General features: G+C 33.9%; 1 long non-coding RNA gene and 1 pseudogene across 1 annotated transcript; both read left to right on the top strand.

Annotated features, from left to right (window-relative positions):
- Positions 1 to 4: 4 nt before the first annotated feature.
- On the top strand, positions 5 to 1,923 carry LOC129298634 (pentatricopeptide repeat-containing protein At5g14080-like; annotated as a pseudogene).
- A 1,227-nt stretch (positions 1,924 to 3,150) lies between these two features.
- Positions 3,151 to 17,101, top strand: LOC129298632 (uncharacterized). Its single transcript, XR_008590396.1, has 3 exons — positions 3,151 to 3,231; positions 11,004 to 11,079; positions 16,971 to 17,101. It is a non-coding gene; the product is annotated as an uncharacterized LOC129298632 (long non-coding RNA).
- The last annotated feature ends 4,929 nt before the right edge of the window (positions 17,102 to 22,030 follow it).

Here is a 22,030-nt window from a genome sequence, read left to right as displayed (position 1 = left end):
TGTCATCGATCCCTTGCTTCTCAATCACCACTCCCTCGCTCTGGGCTTCTTCAACTGGGCATCCCAGCAACCTGGCTTCGCCCACACTCCCATCACCTACCAATCCGTTCTCAAATCCCTCTCCCTGTCCCGCCAATTCAGTGCCATTGACTCCCTCTTGAAACAGGTTAAAGACCTGAAATTTTCTGTTGATCCTTCTGTTTACCGCTCCATAATTGCTTCTCAGATCGTTGGGAGGAAAACCCATAATGCTTTTTTAGTTTTTGGCCAAGTGTCCTATCTTATTCCGGAAATAGGAAGCGAGACGTGTAACTCGCTTCTGGCTGCTTTGGCATCTGATGGGTACTTGGATAGTGCAGAGAAAGTGTTTGGCGAAATGGCTCAACGAAACGTCCCTTTAAGTACACTTGGTTTTGGGGTGTTTATATGGAGGCTCTGTAAAACGGGTGAGTTTAAGAAAGTATTGAGCATACTAGATGAGGTTACAAAAAGCAGTTCAGGGATTAATGGTTCTGTGGTAGCTGTTCTGATCATCCACGGGCTCTGCCGTGCATCAAGGGTGTCCGAGGCTTTCTGGATACTGGATGAACTGAGGAACAGGGGATGGAAATCTGATTTCATGGCGTATAGAATTATTGCGGTAGCATTTCAATCGATGGGGAATGTGGTTGATAAGGAAAAGGTACTGAAAAAGAAGAGGAAATTAGGAGTGGCTCCAAGGGCTGACGATTACAAGGACATAATTCTTGCCCTGATCTCGGAGAGGCTGATATCTGAAGCAAAAGAGTTGGGGGAGATAATAGTTAGTGGTAATTTCCCTATTGAGGATGACGTTCTCAATATATTGATAGGATCTGTTTCAACCATTGATCCTGATTTAGCAATTGTGTTTTTGAACTTCATGGTTGGAAAAGAGAGATTCCCATCTCTTTTAACCTTGAGTAATTTGGGTAGGAACCTGTGTAAGCATGGCAAGGTTGATAAACTGTTGGAGGTATTCGAGGTTTTGAACTGTCACAACTTTTTTTTTTTTGAAGATTAGGGTTACAATGCGATGTTATCACTTTTGTGCAAGGCTGGGAGAGTTAAAGAAGGCTATGGAGTTTTACAAGACATGAAGAAGAAAGGAATAGGCCCGGATGTCTCATCTTATAATTATTTGATAGAAGCATGTTGTAGGGAGGATCTACTGCGCCCTGCTAAAAAGCTTTGGGATGAGATGTTTGCTAGTCACTGTTGTGGGAATTTGAAGACATACAATATTCTTATACGAAAATTTTGTGAGGAAGGACAAATTGAAGAGGCTCAAAGGCTATTTTACCACATGTTGGAAAAAGGGTTGGAACCTGATGCCGCAAACTTATACTTCTCTTCTGGAAGGACTTTGCAAAGAAGCCAAGCTTGAAGCAGCTTTTGAGCTCTATAACAAGTCCATCAAACAAGACACTATGCTTGCCAGAGACATATTGACCACGTTTATATTCCCTCTGCAGTAAAGGTATTCTCGACTTGAACAATTGATGGTGTCTTCAAATTTTGCAAGCTAGCATGCTTAGCAACTGAATATTAATCTTGGGTATTTTCAATGCAGGACATCTTATGACTGCTTCAAAGTTTATTTGCAGTCTTAGTCCCGGAATAGGAGGCGCAGAATCGCATTTAATTTTGTTAAAATATTTAGCAGATGCAAGAGAGATTCAAACTGCCTCGGAGCACTTGAAATGGGTCAAAGAAAGGTCACCTTGGACGTTAAATGATATTAGGACTGGACTTTTAGCATCTCTTTCTTCTGTTTCATGTTCACGATCAACGTTACAATTCCTTCAAATGATACCAGATACATGATTATAGGGATTAGGGAATGATTCATCCTACAGAAGTTCTCATCACATGAAATTTATTAAATCCCTCGTTCTCTTTAAAGCAGCGTCGGTTTTCATATCTCATCGATATTGAATATGAATGGTGGAATGAAGGGTCTTTTTTTTTTTTTGGTTCACTTTTCCGATCCCACCGTTCATTAATTTTATTATTTAAAAAAATTAATTAATAAAATAATTTGAATGATGAGGATGGAGTAAGTGGAGGGAAAAAAATAGAGAGAATGGATGCCATTATTAATAAAAAAGTTATCAATGTTTTTTTTCATTTATCATCACGCCTAGCCGGTCATGGGGCGTGGCTCTTCTCATAGTTTACTGTGCTGATCAATAGTGTTGGCTTAGATGAATAGTGTTGGCTTGCATGGGGGTTGTTGTTAGAGTCATCAATTAAGGTTGAGCTATGGGTCAGTTCTTTTTAAGTTCGAAAAAATTAAGGTTATGTTGCTATTTGATTTTAAAAAAGGTAATCGAGCTTTTTAAGCTTAAAAATAAAAAGGTCGACCTTTTAAGGTCAAGGTCGGCTCTTTTATGCCCTAATAGATTTTTTTTTGAAAAATAACATAAAAATAAACAAAAAAAATCACATCACTCAAATTAGCATTCACTCTCTAATCCAAACAGTAAACACGCACATTGTTATTTGCTTACTTTGAATATTTTTACATTTTTAAATACCTTAAAATTATGATTTTGATTTATTACTTATTGCAAATAATGAGAATGAAGATTGAAGAAGGAAGATATGAAAAATTTAACACATTTGTCATAGATGAGGATCCACAAGGAAAATGATCAAATCATATTGAAGTTGATGATAATAAAAATCATCAAAATTTAACTGATGATACTACTAACGTATAATTGATGTCGAAATTGATTTTGAAATTTTTTTTTATCAAACTTAAAAATTTTGTTGTGTGAGTTGATTTATTTTATTTTTCTAGACTAATATAATGTGCGATAACTTTATTAAAATTTTAAATATGTTTTTTTTTTAAATTTTAAATTGAAAAATTCAAAAAAATAATTAGGACTAAGATCTGAAGGCTAGAGTCAGACTATTATAAATAGAGTTTTAAATATAATTAAATTTAAAAAATCAACCCTCTTTAAACTTGACCTTGAAGGATCAATTCTTTAGGGTTGGACTGGGTGTCGTGCAGATGCTTCCAGTCCCTTTCAATGCTCGCCTTTTCACGCTTCCCTCCTTTTTTAAAATTTCTTGTCAATCGTCATGTGCCTCAACACGCCTTCTCCCCGCTACACTGTTGCCCGTCATCTCTCCTTGCCCATGCGTCGTTCTTCTATTTTCCGATGGTCTCCTCCCAGTCCCAGATATGTTTCCCAAGTGCGCTTGCCCATCTGCTCTTAATTCGGTGGTTTGCATTCATTCCTTGTGTGCTCTGTTTATTCATTTTTCCTTTTCCCTTCACACCGTGCATCTTGATCATGTGCCCGCCTCCTGTGACGGTTGTGTTCTTTGATCTCTCTTCATTATTCCAAGCGTCGGCATCTCTTCGCTTGTCTCCAAACGACATAAATGTTGTGACTCCCCTGCGCCAAGGTTATTAGGTCAGGTATTTTACTATATTTTATGTTCTTTTATTTTCCTGTATTTTTTAATCTGGAGTTCTATTGTCTTCTCTTGATTGCATAGTTTTTTCTTTACTTGTTCACTCTAATTTTTGACTTCTTTTCCCCTAACTTATGCTCTCCATTTTCTTATATAAAAGAAAAAAAATTGTATCACACAATTTAAAAAAGTTGATTAATCATAATAATTATGTTTGAAGATAAAAAAACTAGACTAAAATGCCCTATATTAAACAACATGAGTATGTATTAATTATTTCTCATTAATATAAATTATAAGGGATGATTTAGAAAATGCGTAATAAATGCTTATTGAAATCAAAAATTTTATTTATATAAAAAAAGAGTAAAAAGTGATAGTTTCTCATATAAATAAAAACGGAGAGAGTATCAAGTAGAGATACTATATATATTGGAGAAGTGCTCTTGTTGATAAACTCTACAAATGACTGGTAATAACATGTAGAGAACTTCAATAAAAAAAACACGTGGAGAATTCAACTGGTGACTAAACTTGGTGTGTTTGACTGTAACCAAGATTTATTGAATGCATTTTTTTAATGCAAGGAGACGGACAAAGCCATAAGGAATTACAAAAGTCAGGTTAGATTAGAGTCCAGAATGGACCTGCAAGCTATATAGGTGGATCGTTATAAATAATGAGATCATAATTTTTATGATAGGTTTGACGTGCAAGCAGATCAACGCATTTGTTTATTTCTCTAAAGTCATGATCAAAGGTGACTGACCAGTTGTTCATAATAAGTTCCATGATTTTCTTGATGTTTGACGTTAAAGGATGACTATTAAAGAAGTTATGCTGGATGAGAGAGGGCTTCCATAGAATCAGTGTGTAAATTGATCTTAATAAGTTTAGCATTCTAACCAAGTTGGAGACCTTTTAAAATGCTTGATTATTTAGCCGTTGTACTAGGTTGGTAGCTAAGATATTTAAAAAATCTCATAATCCAATTTCCTTTGTCATCGTAAAAGACTCCACCACAAGCAACTGCCCCATAAGAATTAACAGAGCTATCAATATCGAGTCTAACCTACCTTACTTTCAAAGGATACCATTTTGCTTCATATCTGAGTCTGTCTTTATTTAAGATATTTTCTCTAGATAAAAGCCACGTATCATTGCTTATTTGATGGGCGTAACAAAAGGCAATGTCTTTGTCTTGAATATCATCTTCATAATAAATTTTCTTGCATCTTGCTTTCCATATACTCCAACAGACATGAGCAAAAAACTTCTACCAATGCGTTCTTCTTGTGTTAACCTTCCTTATCTCGTTCGTAGCATTCCAAGCTATCCAGTCCTACACATTCAAAGAAAAGAAAGTATTCAGTTTGGAAGGTTTGACTAATTTTAGCCAGACCTCCTTTGCTTCCTTACAATAGCATAGAATGTGTATTGAAGAATCAGGAGAGTTACAACCAAAAGTGCAGGAGTGTTGCATTATGTTACACCCCTCGTCTATTACAAAATTTGACTAAAGACGATCCCAAGCAGCTTTTCAGAGGAAATATTTGAATTTTTTTTATAGGTAGGCCATTTCTAAATTTTGAACTAAATGTCAGAATTGTTTTGTTCATTTTAAAGACCCAATGCATTGTAGGTAGATTTAATAGTGAAATTTCTGTCAGAGGAAGGTCTCCAGCAAAGAATATCATTTTCACCATGTGGGTTAAGGGGTTGCATAAGGGTAATTTGTTTTATCACATCTTGATGAAGGTGGCGACTAAGAAGGTTGAAATTTCATCTTTTGCTGGTGTGCATAGATCAGAAACTTTGGCATGAAGATTAGAATCAGTATTAGGAAAGGCTTATTTCACAAGAGGTTCAGGAAGAAGTGCCCATTTGTAGTACATAGCTACACATTCTCTTACATTTGATATTTTTTGGGTTAAACTTACATTTGATACTGGGAAAATAGTACAAATGATTAGCATGGTCTAAAAGTATATAATAGTCCAAAGTGGCATGGTACTCTCGTGTTTTCAATAATTCCATTATTGAACGCATTTGTAGTGCACAGCTGCACATTTTCTTACATTTGATATTTTTTGGGTCACACTTACATTTGATATTAGGAAAATAGTACAAATGATTAGCATGGTCTAAAAGTATATAATAGTCCAGAGTGGCACGGTACTCTCATGTTTTCAATAATTTCTTTAGAGAGTAGATCAAGATTTTCTCATATAACAAGCTTCACTATTCTTAACTTTTTTCTGCCCCAAAAGAGAAAACCTTAACTTCTTGTTAGCATAGGCATTAGTCTTGCACAACTGCTACAAGAGGAAGGAAATTACTCATCTACCATCTTGAATTTTATTGGGCCTTGATTATTGTTAGGCACCTTACAAAAGACATAGGATTAAGTATTAGGCTTAAAATAATAAGATAATATATATATACACACAAAAAATAATTAAAGTGATTAAATTTAACAAATGTTTGAAACTAACTTAAAAAATAGTAATATTCAGATAATTTTGTCAAGTTTTACAATATGTCGTATCATCTTAAAATCATCTTTAAAGATATATGTTTTTAAATAATAATAAAAATAAAGAAAGAAACTAAAAAATTATTATAAGTTTAAGTGTGTATTTGGATTAAAAAATTTACAATTGAAGTTAGGATTCAACTGAGATTATCAAACTTAGGTTAGAAGAAAAGTTGATGAATGTAACATAATTTATGTTTAGATACCTTTTTTTAGAAGTTAATTAAATAAACTAAAATTTGTTTACATGATTTGATTTAAAAGCCAGTTAAGATATTTAATAACAAAAATAGACATGAATTTTTTTTGTATTTTTAACTAATTAATAAGTAAAAAATTTTAAATATTCATTTATGAAAAGCTAAAATAAATTCATAAATTATAGAATATTCAATTTATATGATCTATAAATTGATCTCCAATTATATCACGAACACGATGCATCTACTTTAATGATCTAGGTAGATTTTAAATGCAAAAATTTTAAATGAGATTTGAAATCTAAAATTCAAATCTAAATCAAGGTATTTTAATTTGCTAGCCCAAAAAAGATATTTTAATTTCGTCATGTATGTTATTTTTATTTATTTTATCAAAAATTATTTAAATTAATGTAAAATGTAATATTATTTACAATTTTTTTAAAAATGAGGGGTGATTTGTTGAAATCATTTTTTGATATTAAAATTACTTATTTTGACATATAATAATTATATTTTTTTTGTTAAATTTATTACCTTTTATTTGAAATCCTAGACACTATTATCACTCTACCAATTCACCATCAGTTCGCAACTTATTGCCTCCTTTTACCATGGTGACGTCTCCTCCATACTCCCATAAGCAGCAACATTTACCCTTACCTTCCCCTGCGATGCCTCTCCAATTGTCAATCTTCATCGATCTCAATCTTTGTCAATCACTCATGGCTCACCCGTATATGACTCCATCTGTTAGCTCTCTATTAGCTCTTTGATCTCAATCTAAAACCCTCAACCTCCACAGACAATAATGGTAGAATGATGTCCACAAGAAGGTGCTGGAGGCAACAATTAGTGCATGCTTAAAGTGAAGACAAAGTAAAAGGTAAAGGGTGGGGGTGAGAGGATAAAGAAGAAAGAAATACAACGCTCATTGAAAAGCTCCAAAATGTGGCTTGAGGAATAATGCTTATTGGAGGCTAAATGCTCGTTTGATTTTTTCTTCTCCCAAACAAGGTTTCAAATGAAATAATGAGCTTTTTACCTCTCAACTAAGGTTTGAGCTATTCCAACCTCACTTGAAAGGTAATCCAAACATCGCCTAAACCTATAACCTAGTGAAAACCCTACCTCTATGTTCATTTAGTTTTCTTTATTCCTATCATGCGGCTGTTGACTTCTCTCTACATAGGTAACTCTTTCTAATTTTCTCCTTCTCCCCCTTCATCATTTTTCTTTTCCCAGTGCATCATTGTTGTGCATGTTCATACATGTTATATGAACACCACCTATAAAGTTGTCAAATATTTAGTTTCTGTCCTTTTTCTTCCTTATTGTAATTGTCTACACTATACCTATTGCTCATGTACAATGTGATACTTAAGAAAACAACAACATCAATAATAGTTGCCTTTTGGTGCTTATTAGTTATGTATATAGGCATATCATTGTTATGTATTTTCCAGTGCATACGTATATGCAGTATGATATTATATATATAAGTAGGTTTTGGCATGAAACTTAACTATTCTAATGAATTAATAAATTATAAAGTGATATGAATTTTAAAAGAAAATTCTGGGGCCTTGAAGGTAGAGCTAAGATTCTAGAATAATTTTAAAGTAAATTTAGGATAGTTGTAAGTAATTCTTAGTGACTTTAAATTTTCTATTAATATTTTCATATGTATGTGATTTCTATAGACTTTCATTAAAAGCTCTTTTTGTTTGGTTTTGTTGTGTGGTTGCTTGCTAGCTCGAGGAGAATAGATAATTTTAGGTTTTTCCATGTGTGCAAGCTTTATGTTTGATAATGAATACATATAATCATAAATTTAATTGTAAGAAATTCATATATTACTCGAGTCCTGTCAAGCATGGTTATAGCTTGGCTATGTATTTGATGCGTAATAATTAGAGAAAAAAGGAACGAGAGGAAACAGAGAGAGAAAGAGACAAAATAGGAAGATAGGAATAGGGAACTCAAGTCTATTATTTTCAAAACTGATTACAATGGTCACATTTGGTGCCCTTTTATAGCTTATACCTGACATTTTAAGTAACTATCCTAACTACCTATTAATTCCTTTAACTAATATTATTTATTTACATAACCATACTCCTCCTCAGAAGACCCTTGCCCTCAAGGGTTAAGTAAAAAAAAATCCTCAAAAAACTTAATTGCAATTTTGAAGAAGACAAGTAAATTGACTAAGGTTGTGTTTGGATGAATGAATTTACGTTAGAAATTTAGATTTAAAATCTCATATTTGATATCTCACATTTGAAATTCATAGATTTTAAATTCATTGTTTGAATAATATAAAAAAATTTAAATTATAATATTAAATTTTTTTTGTTTAGATCTAAAGTAAAATTTTAAATTCTTTATTTAAATTTAAAGGAAACTTGGACGATTGGTCAAAGTTAATAGTCTAAATGGCCAACTTTCACCAAGATAAGACAATTAAAGCTGACTGGGATTGTAGCACTGGTGATGATCGAGACAAGATGGCTTCTACTTCTGTAATTGGACCGGTGCGATGATAGAGATTGAACTGCCTATTTCCAACAGGATAAGACTGCAATGACAATTGGGATTGAAGGGCTGCCTTCTACTAGGATTGGATCATTGGATCGAAAGGCCACCTTCCATTAGGACCGGATCAATGGTGATGACTGGGATCGAATGGCTGACTTCTAGTAGGACTGAACTGACAGCGATGACTAAGATCGGACGATTAATTTTCACTGAGATCAAATTGACGACGATGATCGGGACTTGATGGCTGACTTTCATCGGGACTGAACTGATGGTGAAGACTGGATTAGAATTTCAACTTCCACTGGGATCTAATCAATGGTGATGATTGGGGTTGCACTGTCGACTTCCATTTGGATTAGATCATATTTTAGTCCTTGTCATAGCCATTGATTCAATTTTGGTAGAAGTTGGCTATTATGTCACAATGGAAGTTAGTTGTCTTGTCCTAATCATTGTGGTCGTCATCTGTTCAATTCTGATGGAAGTTTGTCATCCAATCCCTATTATTGCCGTCGGTCTGGTCCTGGTAGAAGATGGCTATCCGATCCCAGTCAACAATGGTGATATTTTTTCTCATAACTTTAGCAATCCGGTCTAATTATCATTGGTGGGCCGATCAAACCTTCATGGATTTGAGTTAAATTATACAAGAAATTAAGTTAGAATTTGAAATAATAGGGGTTTAAAAAGGATTTTAAATTACAAAGAGATTGAAATAGAAATTCATACATATCCAAGCATAGTATAAAGGTATTTTTGGCCTTATTTAAAGTGAAAGCATATGAGATAGGACCATAGGCACATGAATCCACCAGACACTAGGTATTGAACCTTTTAGGTCTGACCCAGTACAGATTCTGGCTATTCCTCCTTTTTTTTCTAGACTAAAGAGTACCATACCACCCTCATATTAACCAACCCACGTGAGCTAGGTAAGCGTTTAAATTTTCAGCACTTAAAACATGCACCTGTGTGATTCTCTAAGCAGAAAAAACAAGAACTTTTTTTCTTCCTTGAAAACTCTTGTATCTCTTATTCTTGAAAACTCCTCTCTCTTTCTTGGAGCTCAAACGCAGCCCTGACTTCATAGAGGCTTCTGGCTATGCAAATGAAATAGAGATAGCAACAAAGAAATGAAGACAGACAATGTTAAGGAAGTATGCAGAGGCCATGATAGATGAAAACAAGAAGATAGCTGTAGTGAATTCAGAAAACCAAGAGTAGATGAGGTTAAAAGCCTATGATCATGAGGGACCTAGGATGAGAAAAACTTTACAACTTGACTGAATTGCTGTTTTGAAACTTTTTGAACAATTCGACTTGTATTAGCTTCAAGGTGCAAAGGCTAAGTGACGGTGATGACCCCTCTTTTTGAGACGGATGACGTCAGCCTACCAATTGGAAGAGAGATATTCTTATTTCTTTTCAAATATGCTTGTATGCGATATAAATATTGTATATGTATAGTATACAGTGACACATCTTGGTTGGGTTTTTTAAAGAAGGGAGCCATAGTCTGGGATTGGGCTCTGTACCTTTGGTCAAGTATATCTTGATTACTGAAGAAGCTTGGTCAGTCCATGATGTAGGGCAAACCGTATTTAAGCTTATGGTTCCATTTGGTGGAATAAAGATGGATGAAGGAATAAGGGGATTATTGGTATTGCATATTAACATGTTATGAACTATATCCTATGAAATTCTTATGTCATAATTGAATGATTTTCGTAGATTCACTAGTATGTTTGTTGTCTGATTGTTTGGTTATGGTTTGTGCTTGTATGATTAAATTTTTGAGTTACTGAGACATTAATGCTCACCCTTTTTTTAATATTTTCCAGGTAAAGGCCTAAGTAGGAATGAAGAGAAGGCGCAGGAGGAGTGAGCCTTTGGCTCTTGTACTCCCCACAACATATACAGGATTATATTTACTTTTTGCCTTGACTATAGAACATTTTGTCATTTTTGAATTATGTTACTTTCTTTTTAGTTGCTTTTCTTGTTAATGGACTGTGGTCCACCATAAACTAATTTAGATTAAGATTTCTAAAATTTGGTTTTATTTTTAATTATGATGCCACAAAAATTTATGTTTTGAATTAAATAAAGTAAGCGAAGCCTTTGTTCTTTTGCAATTGTTTTGCTAATTGTTTAGATGATAGGATAGGCGTTACAACCAACACCCTTCAAAATGGCTGGTTTGAAGGATACAAAATGTATTTTAGTTTATTATATTTGAGAAATGTTTGTTTCTTATGCTTGAACAGGTGCTCATGTCTCTGCCTTCGGGTTTTAGGAGTTCACAGGTACAAATGGTGAGGCCAAATAGACATGAACGTACGGGTGAGTGCTTTCCTTTCCTTTGAATTATATTGCTTCCCTTTCTTATTTTCTTAATTCAAAAGCTGCATTTTGAATTAATTAAATGGGTCATTAAAAATGAATGAAAAGACTATGCTGCCACATTATTTCTTTCCTGGTTTTAATTGTATCTCTCTGATAGTCTGATGTCCCATCAGCGATGATTGAAATGAAAATAAAAATTCACAAATAAAAGCTATAAGAGATAATAAAAGAGGGAAGGAGAGACAATTAGATTTTATAGACTGGTTTTTTGCAAGATCTGTCAAAATTGTTGAAATGTGATATCCTTATTACAGTGTAATACAAGGAGTGACACAAGGAATCCCTGTATTTAAGGATAAAAATCCTGTACAAGTGATCAATTTGGTGAGGCTAATTAGTTGACATGTCAAGGGCCTTTTGGTTAAATTCTACCACCAGACCTCCGAGCATACTTGGATCAATCCGTAATATATGTATATATATATATATATATAGATATAGATATTTCATCACATAGTTTATCTGAAGAGGGAGAAGGGGGCAGAGAAAGATCATAAAAGAATATTAATGATGAATAACACCTGTTCAAGGTGAACCTTTTCCCTGACTCCTATGATCACCTGAAGAGTCTCCTTCAATGTCTGCTCCTCTTCAGGGCGATTAGGCTAGTGTAAACATAAATTGAAATCATATAGTAATCTAAGAGTTATCATTTATTGACAAGTCAACTTGAAAAAGGAGATAAACTAAGGTATTGATGCAGATAATTTAGAAACATGAACTTCATGTTATTTTGTTTCAAAAACAGAAGGTATTGGTGCATTAGAGCCGGAAAATCAAGTTGAGTCTGCGGGTTAACCTGTTTAACTCGCAAAATTTGATGGGTTAAAACAAGCTAGCCTATAAGTTAGCGTATTTTTTATAAAAATAATTTTTTAATTACATTATATTTTTTATAAATCTACAATAATGATAATATTTCTCAAATATATAATTTATGACTCCCGAATATATTCTTTTTATTTAAAATATCGTGTAAATCCTTTTTACAATTTGCAAATAAAATTTTTGTAATTTGTAAATCAATGATTTATTAGTTTTTATTAAAATATTTTAAATATATATTATTTATCAATCTCATAAAATTTATTGATTGAAATCATAAATAAGAATTCATTGAGAAAAATAGTATGGTTTTATATTCAAAATTTCTTTCTCAATGAAAAAGATAACATACCTGGGTGAAAAGATGATTAATAGTAAAAAATTAGCAAAATGAATTTGCTTGGTGGAATTTTATGTTTATTTTATTTATTTACAAGTTCTTTAATTGCTAATTTATTTTAAAATGTGAAATAAATATATATATTTATATTACATAAATTTTAAATTGTTAAAAAAATTTAATAATTTTTTGCGGGCTAGTCCGCTAAAAAATGGGTTAAGTTGAGTTTTCGAACTCATTTTATCTGGCAAGCTGGCCCAACCCAACCTGCAAAAGTACTAACCCATACGGGCTAGCCTGTAACCCATTTGCCCAGTGCTATGGTGCATAACGTTAATTTTTTACCCTTTCATAAGTGAAAGAAGGAGAAATAAAAGGCATTAAAAAGGGTGGGGAAGTTTAGAATTACTAATTTAAAAAAAAGGAAGGAATATTGTTGATATATCACTGTTCACATTCTTTTTGTGGCTTGTAAAGAAATGCCATATTTAGAAATTTATTTTTCCCCCATTTTGATAGGGAATATTGTTGTTATCAATTGCGATTAATTATTAAAAACATACCTCTTTTAGGTGGAGGAGTTGCAGGTTCTTTTGGTACTAATTTTACCCCTCATATCATTATTACGTTTAATTATTGGAAGGCAAGCATCTGACACATTTACTTGCCATATTGAGCTTTTGTTGTGCAATTCAAAGTTTTGTTCTTCAATTTTTTTTTAAAGTGAGTAAAAGCATGTCTATAATATTCCCAACCCTGCATGTCAAATCAGCCTAGGTGGTCCTTCATTTTTCTTCATCCTCGTCATCATTTAAAGTATCATGCTCAACTGCTATTCAAGGGCTGAAAGTTTGCAATGCCTTTCAGCTATGGTGAAAAATGCTTTATTTCATACTTTATTCACTGGCACTTCAAATACATAAAAGTTCAGCTCATTTAAGTGGTTTTGCTCTCCAACATCTACGGTTTCATTGTAATGTTGATTTTCTTTTCATCCTTCCATAAGAGCAATTTTTGTTCTCCTGCCTTTGTTCCAAGAAGATTTGGTTTATGGCCATTTTCACATAATTTTGTTGCATAACTATGAAAAACATTGTACCTATTATACTTAGCTTTTTTTTTTAGAAGGCAAATGTTGAGACATTTGTGGGCACGGTTTGAACTGGCGATTTAAGCATCACAAGGATGTTGCTATGCCAGTTGAAGCCAAGGTTCTTAATGTTATACTTAGCTTTTGTTAGTCATATGGTGTGATCTTATGTGGCAACCCAGTTGGTATCCAAGATGGTATCCCACTTGACAATCAAGTCCTAGATGATAGTATATGTGGCAATAAAGTCCTAAGTGACATGCCATGTTACCAAGTTATCTCAAGCCAATTCATCTAAGTAGAGGAAAGTCTAAGTAAAGATATTTATATTCAAAATACTATAATACATAGTGGGAGCCCAAATCAACACATTAAAAGCCTAATACATAAGCATACACATTAAATTAAGGCATAATCTTGCAGACCTTTTTTTATTTAGTACATGTGATTCAAGAACGAATTGAATCTTCTTCAAGAGGGAGGAAATGACAAGAATCAAGGGATAAGTCAGAATCGAACATTTAGTAACTTTGATCTGTTGTAGGATGTTAGAGGATCAATGACTAGATCTAAAGCTAAGATGATTAAAAAAGCTCTAAATTCATTAATTAGAAATGTTCTAAATGATCAAGAGGTCCTAAAGATAAATGGAGTTCTAGAAGATCAAATAAAAACTCTTAGAATATTAGGTCTAACTTGTGATATTTAGGCTATGAGTCCAGTGAGTTTAGTTATTATCATTTTCTTAAATTTAAAAAATTAGTTTATTTTATTTTATTTTAAATTTAAGTTTAGGAAGATTAGTTTATTTTGTTTTAAAGTTAAATAAGGATAAAATATATCTATTAAGGATATGATTTATTCATTTGGAATCCTAGATTAACTAGGATTGTGTCATTTTGATTTTTAGAAGTCTATTTAAATAGTTCAACCTATTGTTTTTTTTTTAAAAAAAGACTAGATATGAATTTATGAATTGAAATTATTTTTAATAGTGAGACTGTTTCAATTAGTGTTGTTCTGTATGAGATAACACATCATGAGATTTCGGATTATTGTGAACTATCGTTTGGTTGCCCCGTATCATCTCTACTAAACATTTTGATCCATTTAAAAATATTTGAGCTAGATGTCTGCTCCCTTGCAAATCTATATTCAATTTCATATTGTGAATCCCTTATTTCTTTATATTTTTCTTTTTCATCAAACGGGAAAAAGAAGAGGTGACAAAGGAAGACATCTGTGTTAACTTTCAAAGTAGACCAGCAAAGAACTTATCATAGTGTCAGGTGTTTGTAGAACACTTACAGCATGCCTGAATAGATTTTTGGTAAAATTTAGCTTGATAAGAAATAGATAAAAAAGAACAAGAATGATATTTATGGTTTAAATGCATATGGTCTTTGGTTTATCACATAAAAGGTGGCACAGTTAACTATGAGTAGTAATGCATTCAATATGTTGGCTTAAAGATTCATTCATATTTAGGACAGTTGATTAATATATTTTTCAATTGCTATACTAACAGCACAAGAGGGGGGAGAAGCACATTACGAGGGCTTAATTTACCATTAATAAAAAGAACAAAAAGCTTATCTTTTTATTATTATATTTTCCAATTGCTATACTAACAGCGCAAGAGGGGGGAGAAGCACAGTACGAGGGCTTAATTTACTATTAATAAAAAGAACAAAAAACTTATCTTTTAAACATTATCTTTATGTCAGTTGACTTTAACCATGTAATATGTATAACTTGTATTGTACATTTCTACAGTAAAGTCATTACCGATTTACCCTTAGCTCTAATCTTGTAGTATAGAAGGTATTATTTGCAACTTTGTTGTATTTTTTGGAACCTCTATTTTGAGTTAAATATTATGTATACACACTCCCTCCAATTCTTAATATAAAATGAAGTTTGAAAAGTTTTTTGTTCTAAATATAAGATAAAATTAGAGTAATTAATATATTTTTTTCAACTTTACCCCCTATTTATTGTCATTTGAATTCTTACATAACAATTATTATGATCCAATAATTATAAAGAAGGGTAAAAGGGAAAGGCTATAGCCTTTTTTTTTTTTTTTACATTTCAAGTTTACAACCAACATTTTTTAATAAGCATAAAGTTTGTTAACTTCATCTTATATTAAAAATTAAAGTAATACATGCCATTCTCAACCGCAACTCATTAAAAATTTGGACATGTCTTTTTCAATTGCTATATTAGCATCACTAAGAAAAAAGAGCGACATTACCACGAATTACTTTACCATTGACCAATTTACAAAATTTCTAAATTTTGAACAGTGTCATCATGCCCATTGACTATAACTGTGCATAACTTCTTTTCTTTTCTTTTTTTATTGATAACCATGCATAACTTCTATTGTCAATATATATGACTAAATTGTTATTAATACATCTTTCATGTATTGCTCAACTCCTTATGATATGGAAAGTATAGTCCCAAACACTCAGACCATTGCCCGAGTTTATTTCAAATAAATCAATTACTCTTACTGGCTCAACAAGAACAAGAGGAATTTTATTGGTGATCGGTTTTTAATAAGTTTACCATGTTCCAAAACTTTAGATGTCTCCATGACAGCTGATTATTTGCACATCACTTGTATTAAAAATTTCTAAATTGAATATAAATAATTAATTCATCATTAATATATTATTCAACCATAATTTTTACAATTAATTTTACCATATTCTGCTCTCATTATTCTTTTCTAAATGATCCTATGAGATTTTTATAATAGGTGCAATTATGCCTACTTATAGACTAACAAAATTGTTTCTTTTCATAACTCTCACCGTCATTCATTGACTCCCATACTAATTATTTTAAATTAAAGATTCTCAATACAATCTCATCATCACTACAAAACAAATTCACTTCTCATTTCCAAATTGAATTGATTTTACAAGTATACTAATAACGCTACTCAATCCCATTTCATTACACACCCATTTACCTTCAAAAACATGAACTGCCCGTGCAACACCTGGGGAGTGCGATCTAGTCAAGTTAAAAATATTTGTGGCAATCAGTTGAGCCAGCAAAGTAGCAACTTTTGTCTATAAATACCAATAGATGTGAAAGAACAAGAGGACTTATAGAAGTTACAGAACAAAGCAAGTCTAAAGTAGTCCTGTCGGCAAATTTCCCAACCTTATGACAAGAAAGCTAGAGGAATATCCCGAATTATTGACATATAATAAATCGAAGTTCAAATTACATATAAGATGTCTAAAGAAGGTGAATAGCTTGTGTTCAGTCGCCTGCGATGTACAGTTTTAGAGATGGAGAGGGCAAGCGGGCGCTCGGTTATGCCTGTGATTAGGGGTGTTCATGGAACCCGATTGCCCGACATGCCCGTCCAAACCCTGTGAAATTTTGCCCAGCCCAGCCCGAAAAAAATAACCCAACATAATTTGGGCATTTTTGGGCTAGGCTGATTTTCGAGCAGGGCTGGGCAATGGGCAAGGTATGCTGCCCTGCCCGTTTGGCCCAACCCGAAACACATGTTTGTAATTTTTTTTAACTTTTGATGTGCAGATAGCCAGAGATGCTGATCTGCATCTGCCCAGCAAGAACAGCCAAGGACCAACTTGAATTGACCAAGGAGGACAAAAAGACAAGCCCAGCCGGCAGCCCACATAGCCTCACGCCCTCACCTCTTACTCTCTAACCCTAGTAGAGCAGCAGTTTGAGTCTCCTCCACTTGCCTTGCCAGAGTCTAGACCAGAGTCCCGTCATTGTCCCTAGCAATCTCCGTCAGCGAAGCATCTCAGTCTCATTATCTCAGCATCAGCGTCCAGCGAGAGCGACTCAGCGTCCCACAACCACAAGCAGCAAGCTCCAATCCAATCTCAATCTCCAATATCCATTCTCTACTATCATCTCTCGTCATCATCGTGTCGAGCGCCTCTCACAACTACGAGCCGCAAGCTCCAATCCACCGTTAGCCTTTGCTTGCAATTGTTCTCCTCTCACACACAAGTTTAACTTTTCCTACCTCATTCCCTTTATAGAAAAGATCTTTCTGTGGATATTTTTTTGCTGTGATGCTATGCTGTAGTATATTTTTCAATCTAACATCTGAAATATCTTTGAAATTGTCTCCTCTCTCTTTCATACTATATCCAGGAGTTGAAAACTAAGAAAGAGCTTGGTTTTTTATATTCTGCAGGAGGGATCGTTAACTGCAGATCAGCTCATGGAACGCATAGAAGCCGGTCTCAAAGTTAAGCAATAACCCTAGGTAACCGGCATTTATACCTAATATTTAGACACCAGTTTTATAGAAATCAGAATTACTCACCTCCATAGTCCTTACTCTATTACTCATTTAACCTTTTTCTTTTTTTCTTTTCTTTTCTTTTCTTTTTGTTTTAGGATAGAGGGCTCTAATGCAGTATTTTTTTAAAAAAAAATTGGGACTTGATTGTTGTAATGTATATTATTACAAGTACTGAACTTGAGAACTAGTCTCAATTTTTTGGCATGGTACTATACTTTTGCTTAAATAGTGGCCCGAAAAATTCTCGAGGAAAATGAAAGCAGAACCACATTGTAGCTCTAAGAGGTTGCTGGTCTCTCCCATAAGTCTGTAATAGTAAAAACCGTTGCACCCCTCTGACTGCCAAAGACCCCACTAAAAGCAACACGCATCTATTTTCTCCTCCTAATAGGCATCAATGTTGGTCGATTGTGTGTTTTTCAATTTTGTCTATGCTGTTCGTTTATACTGTTTACTTGTTCTGCTGTTCACTCATCTCTGTCTCCACTCTTAAATCTTGATCAGTTCGCGTCTGCCCAGGTTTTTCAATTTGTTCTTCTTTATTCTTTTAGTACATTTTCATAGTAGTCTATTTGATTTGATTTGTTTCTGTCTGGAAAAAATGCTCTGTTGATGAAAATTCTGATACGAGACAATTCTGGAAAAAATGCTCTGTTGATGAATATGTTATAATGTATTAATGTTACTTACATAATACATTGCACACACTTTATCTGATTGGCTATTGCAAAATGAGGGGGGTTATTTATCTGATTGCTATATGATTTGATAAATGAATTTTATTCCAAAATGACTCTTCTGCATCTCTGTTAATGTTATGTGTATTTCTTTGTGATTGTTATATGATTGGTCATTGGATAATAAGCTTGATTTTGTCTTTTTATGAAATTTATGGTTCTGTTTCTGTAATTTTGTTATGCTAGCATAGAGGATCAAGCTTCAGTTGCATTACCCTCTGGGACATCTCAAACACCAACCCCTACTGGACCTTCCCATTCATCAACCCCTACTGGACCTACACAAACCCCAACTCATACTCCTCCTACACAAATAGCAGCCCCTCCCCCTCAATCTGTCCCTCGCCCTGGACTTCCTTCTCTTCCCCCTCATGCTCCTCCCACCCAAACACCCACAGAACATGTCACATAAGTGACAGATACTGAGAGAAGGGGTCGAAAAAGGAAAGAAAAGGAACCCAAACATACATCAGAGGTGTAGGATTACTTTGTTAGGTTGCCTATAGAAGAAACTAATGGGGAGCATAGAGCAGCATGCAAGTATTGTCACACGACTTATGCTTCTAATCTATCACGCCATGGGACACATTCTTTGTTGAGGCACATCTCAAAGTGTCCAAAGAACCCTCACAAGGCCACTAAAGATAAGAAACAAGCAATGATAAATCTATTATCTCGTGGGACAAGTGGGCAAGGAAAATCTTTAGTCACTCACTTATATGATGAGAAAAGGTGTAGAAGAGCTCTTGCTGAATTTATTATTTGTGATGAGCAGTCATTCAGAATTGTTGAGAAGCCCTGCATTTAAGAAGTTGTTAAATGAGTTTGAACCTCGCTTTCCAATCCTTTCAAGAACAACAATTGCGAGGGATGTGTGGCAGTTATATCTTGGTGAAGTAAAAGTGCTAAAGAAAATCTTGAAGCAATGTTCTAAGCGTGTTTGTCTCACGACAGATTGCTGGACGTCAAACCAAAATTTCAATTACTTGTGTTTGATGGCATATTTTATTAATAATGAATGGAAGCTTCACAAAAGGATCCTAAGTTTTGTTATGATTGAAAATCATAAAGGTGAGACTATAGGGAAGACCATTGAGCAATGCTTATTGGATTGGGGTATTGATAAGGTGTTTAGCATAACTATGGATAATGCTTCATCTAATGACACGGCTTTGGGATATTTTAAAAGGAGGTTGAGAAGTTGGAAGGGCTTAATTTGTGGAGGAGACTATCTACAATTAAGATGTTGTGCACATGTTCTTAATTTGGTGGTCAATGAAGGCATCAAACACATGAAAGATAGTTTTGAAGCCATTCGAAGTGCTGTGAGATATGTTCGGTCTTCTCCTTCACGGTTTCTAAAGTTTAAAAATTGGGTTGAATCTAAAAAAATAAAAACTAAGAGCCTTGTCCGCCTTGATGTTAGCACTCGATGGAATTCAACATATTTGATGTTAGAAGCTGCAATGAAGTTTCAAAAGGTGTTTGAGCGGATGCGTGATGAAGATGATGACTATATTGCATTCTTTAACTCTAAACAAGAGGGAGGTGTTTTCTCTGGCCCTATTCTTGATGATTGAAAAAATGCTAAAGTCTTCATCAAATTCTTAAAGATCTTTTATGACATAACTTTGAAATTTTCAAGCTCCCTTATTGTAACATCAAATAATTGTTTTCATCAAATTGCTCGTGTTCAAAAATGTTGCAGAAGCATATTGGAAATAGTGGTAATACTTTTTTGGCATAAATGAGCTTTAAGATGCATATGAAGTTTGATAAGTATTGGGGTCAGGCAGATAATATGAATCCATCATTAATTGTGGCTGTGATTTTAGATCCTCGATACAAATTAGTTTATGTAAATCACATGTTTGAACTCCTTTTCAGTAACCCTGAAGAATGTGCATTGATGATGGATAAGGTCAAAACTTGTTTGTATCGATTGTTTGATGAGTATTCTGTTGGGATTTCTACTGAATCAGGGCCTACCCATGTTAGTAATGCATCTACAAGTTCATTGCCCTCTCTTGATGACAATGATGATGACGACATTGAGGATCCAGGGGCAATGTGGTTAGAGTCTTTGAAGAAAAGAACTTCAATGGATCCACAAAGTGAGCTAGATAGATATCTTGCAACTGATTCTAGAGATGAAATCTCATCATCTGATTCTGAGTTTGACATATTATCATGGTGGAAAGCAAATTCTGAAAAATATAAAATTCTCTCCCACATGGCACGAGATGTATTGGCTATGCCAGTTTCTACAGTGGCTTCTGAGTCTGCATTTAGTACTGGTGGACGTGTAGTTGATCAATATAGGAGTTCTTTATCTCCTAAAATGACAGAAGCATTGATTTGTGGGCAAAATTGGCTGCAAAGTGGGGAATCTCTATTTGAATTGGTTGATAAGCTCCATGAGTTTGATAACTTTAATGAGACAAAAAATATTATTCAGCTTACAAGTAACAATTTTTTTTTCTAAAGTTTACACATGCACACATACACCCTTTATTTTAGTTTTTATATTAATGTAATTTTTTTTTGTCTTTAGATGCAACACTTGGAGGGGAGAATGCGACTGCTAGTGTTGATTGAAGTGTTTCTTTACAAGTATATCTTGACCCTTTATTAACTCTTTGAAAAATTAAATAGCAAGTGTGTAAATTTGGTTAAATTGGATGAAATGGACACTAGTGATAGGTCCCTTATACATGCATGCCCCCTGCTGGCCCCCTTTATTCTGCTTTGCTATTTACCAAAGTTATGCTTTGGCTACTGCAGATTCCATTTCTTTTGACCCCTTTTATCTAGAGGAGGGCAGATCTGATGCATTCCAGAACAAATGTTGGCTTGCATATGAGTTTCCTTTTACTCCATTCAAGATTTACTATGCATTTTCCTTGAATAAGGATTTTAATCTGTTTAGTTATGACATATTTTTCCTCTTCCATTCATACAGGTTGGGAGTTAGGAAGAAGTCTTGTTAATTGGAGTCTACTCTTTCAAATTATTGTTTCTCATATGATGCTCCAAGCTTTTGTGAAATTTGTTGTTTTCAATGATCATAACTGTTATTTTGGATTCAATTATGGATAATTTGATATTGTACCAAGACTTGTTTTCAAGTAGGGTGTTGAATTATAGATAATTAGATATTGTGAATGTCATTATTATTGTGGATTTATGAATGCTATTTTGAGTTGATGCATAAGACTATTGTTGATTTGTGAAAGTTTTATTTCAAAATGATAAAAAAATTTGTGAATTTAATGGGCAGAGCGATTATTTGATGGGTCGGGCAAAGCTGCCCAGTCAGCCCAGCCCAGCCCAAACTAATAGGGCATTTTGTGGGCAAGGCTGAACTTCGAACTGTATTTTGCAGCCCATTCATTCTTCAGACTAGGCATCGGACATATTCTTGCCCAACCCAGCCCTGTCCATGTGCACCCCTACCTGTGATGCATAGTGACATTGTAGGGGCAATCAATCATTGCTCGAGAGAATGCTAAACCTGAAAGTTGTTGTGAGCGGATTCCCTCGTAACATCTATTCATTCATTTAAAAAAGGTGTAAAC

Source organism: Prosopis cineraria, unplaced genomic scaffold (assembly GCF_029017545.1).
Source record: "Prosopis cineraria cultivar Desert tree isolate PC_DT_omini unplaced genomic scaffold, ASM2901754v1 PC868, whole genome shotgun sequence".
Lineage (NCBI taxonomy): Eukaryota > Viridiplantae > Streptophyta > Magnoliopsida > Fabales > Fabaceae > Prosopis > Prosopis cineraria.
The sequence above is the reverse complement of the archived record's forward strand: the minus strand, read 5'-3'. Positions and strand labels throughout refer to the sequence as shown.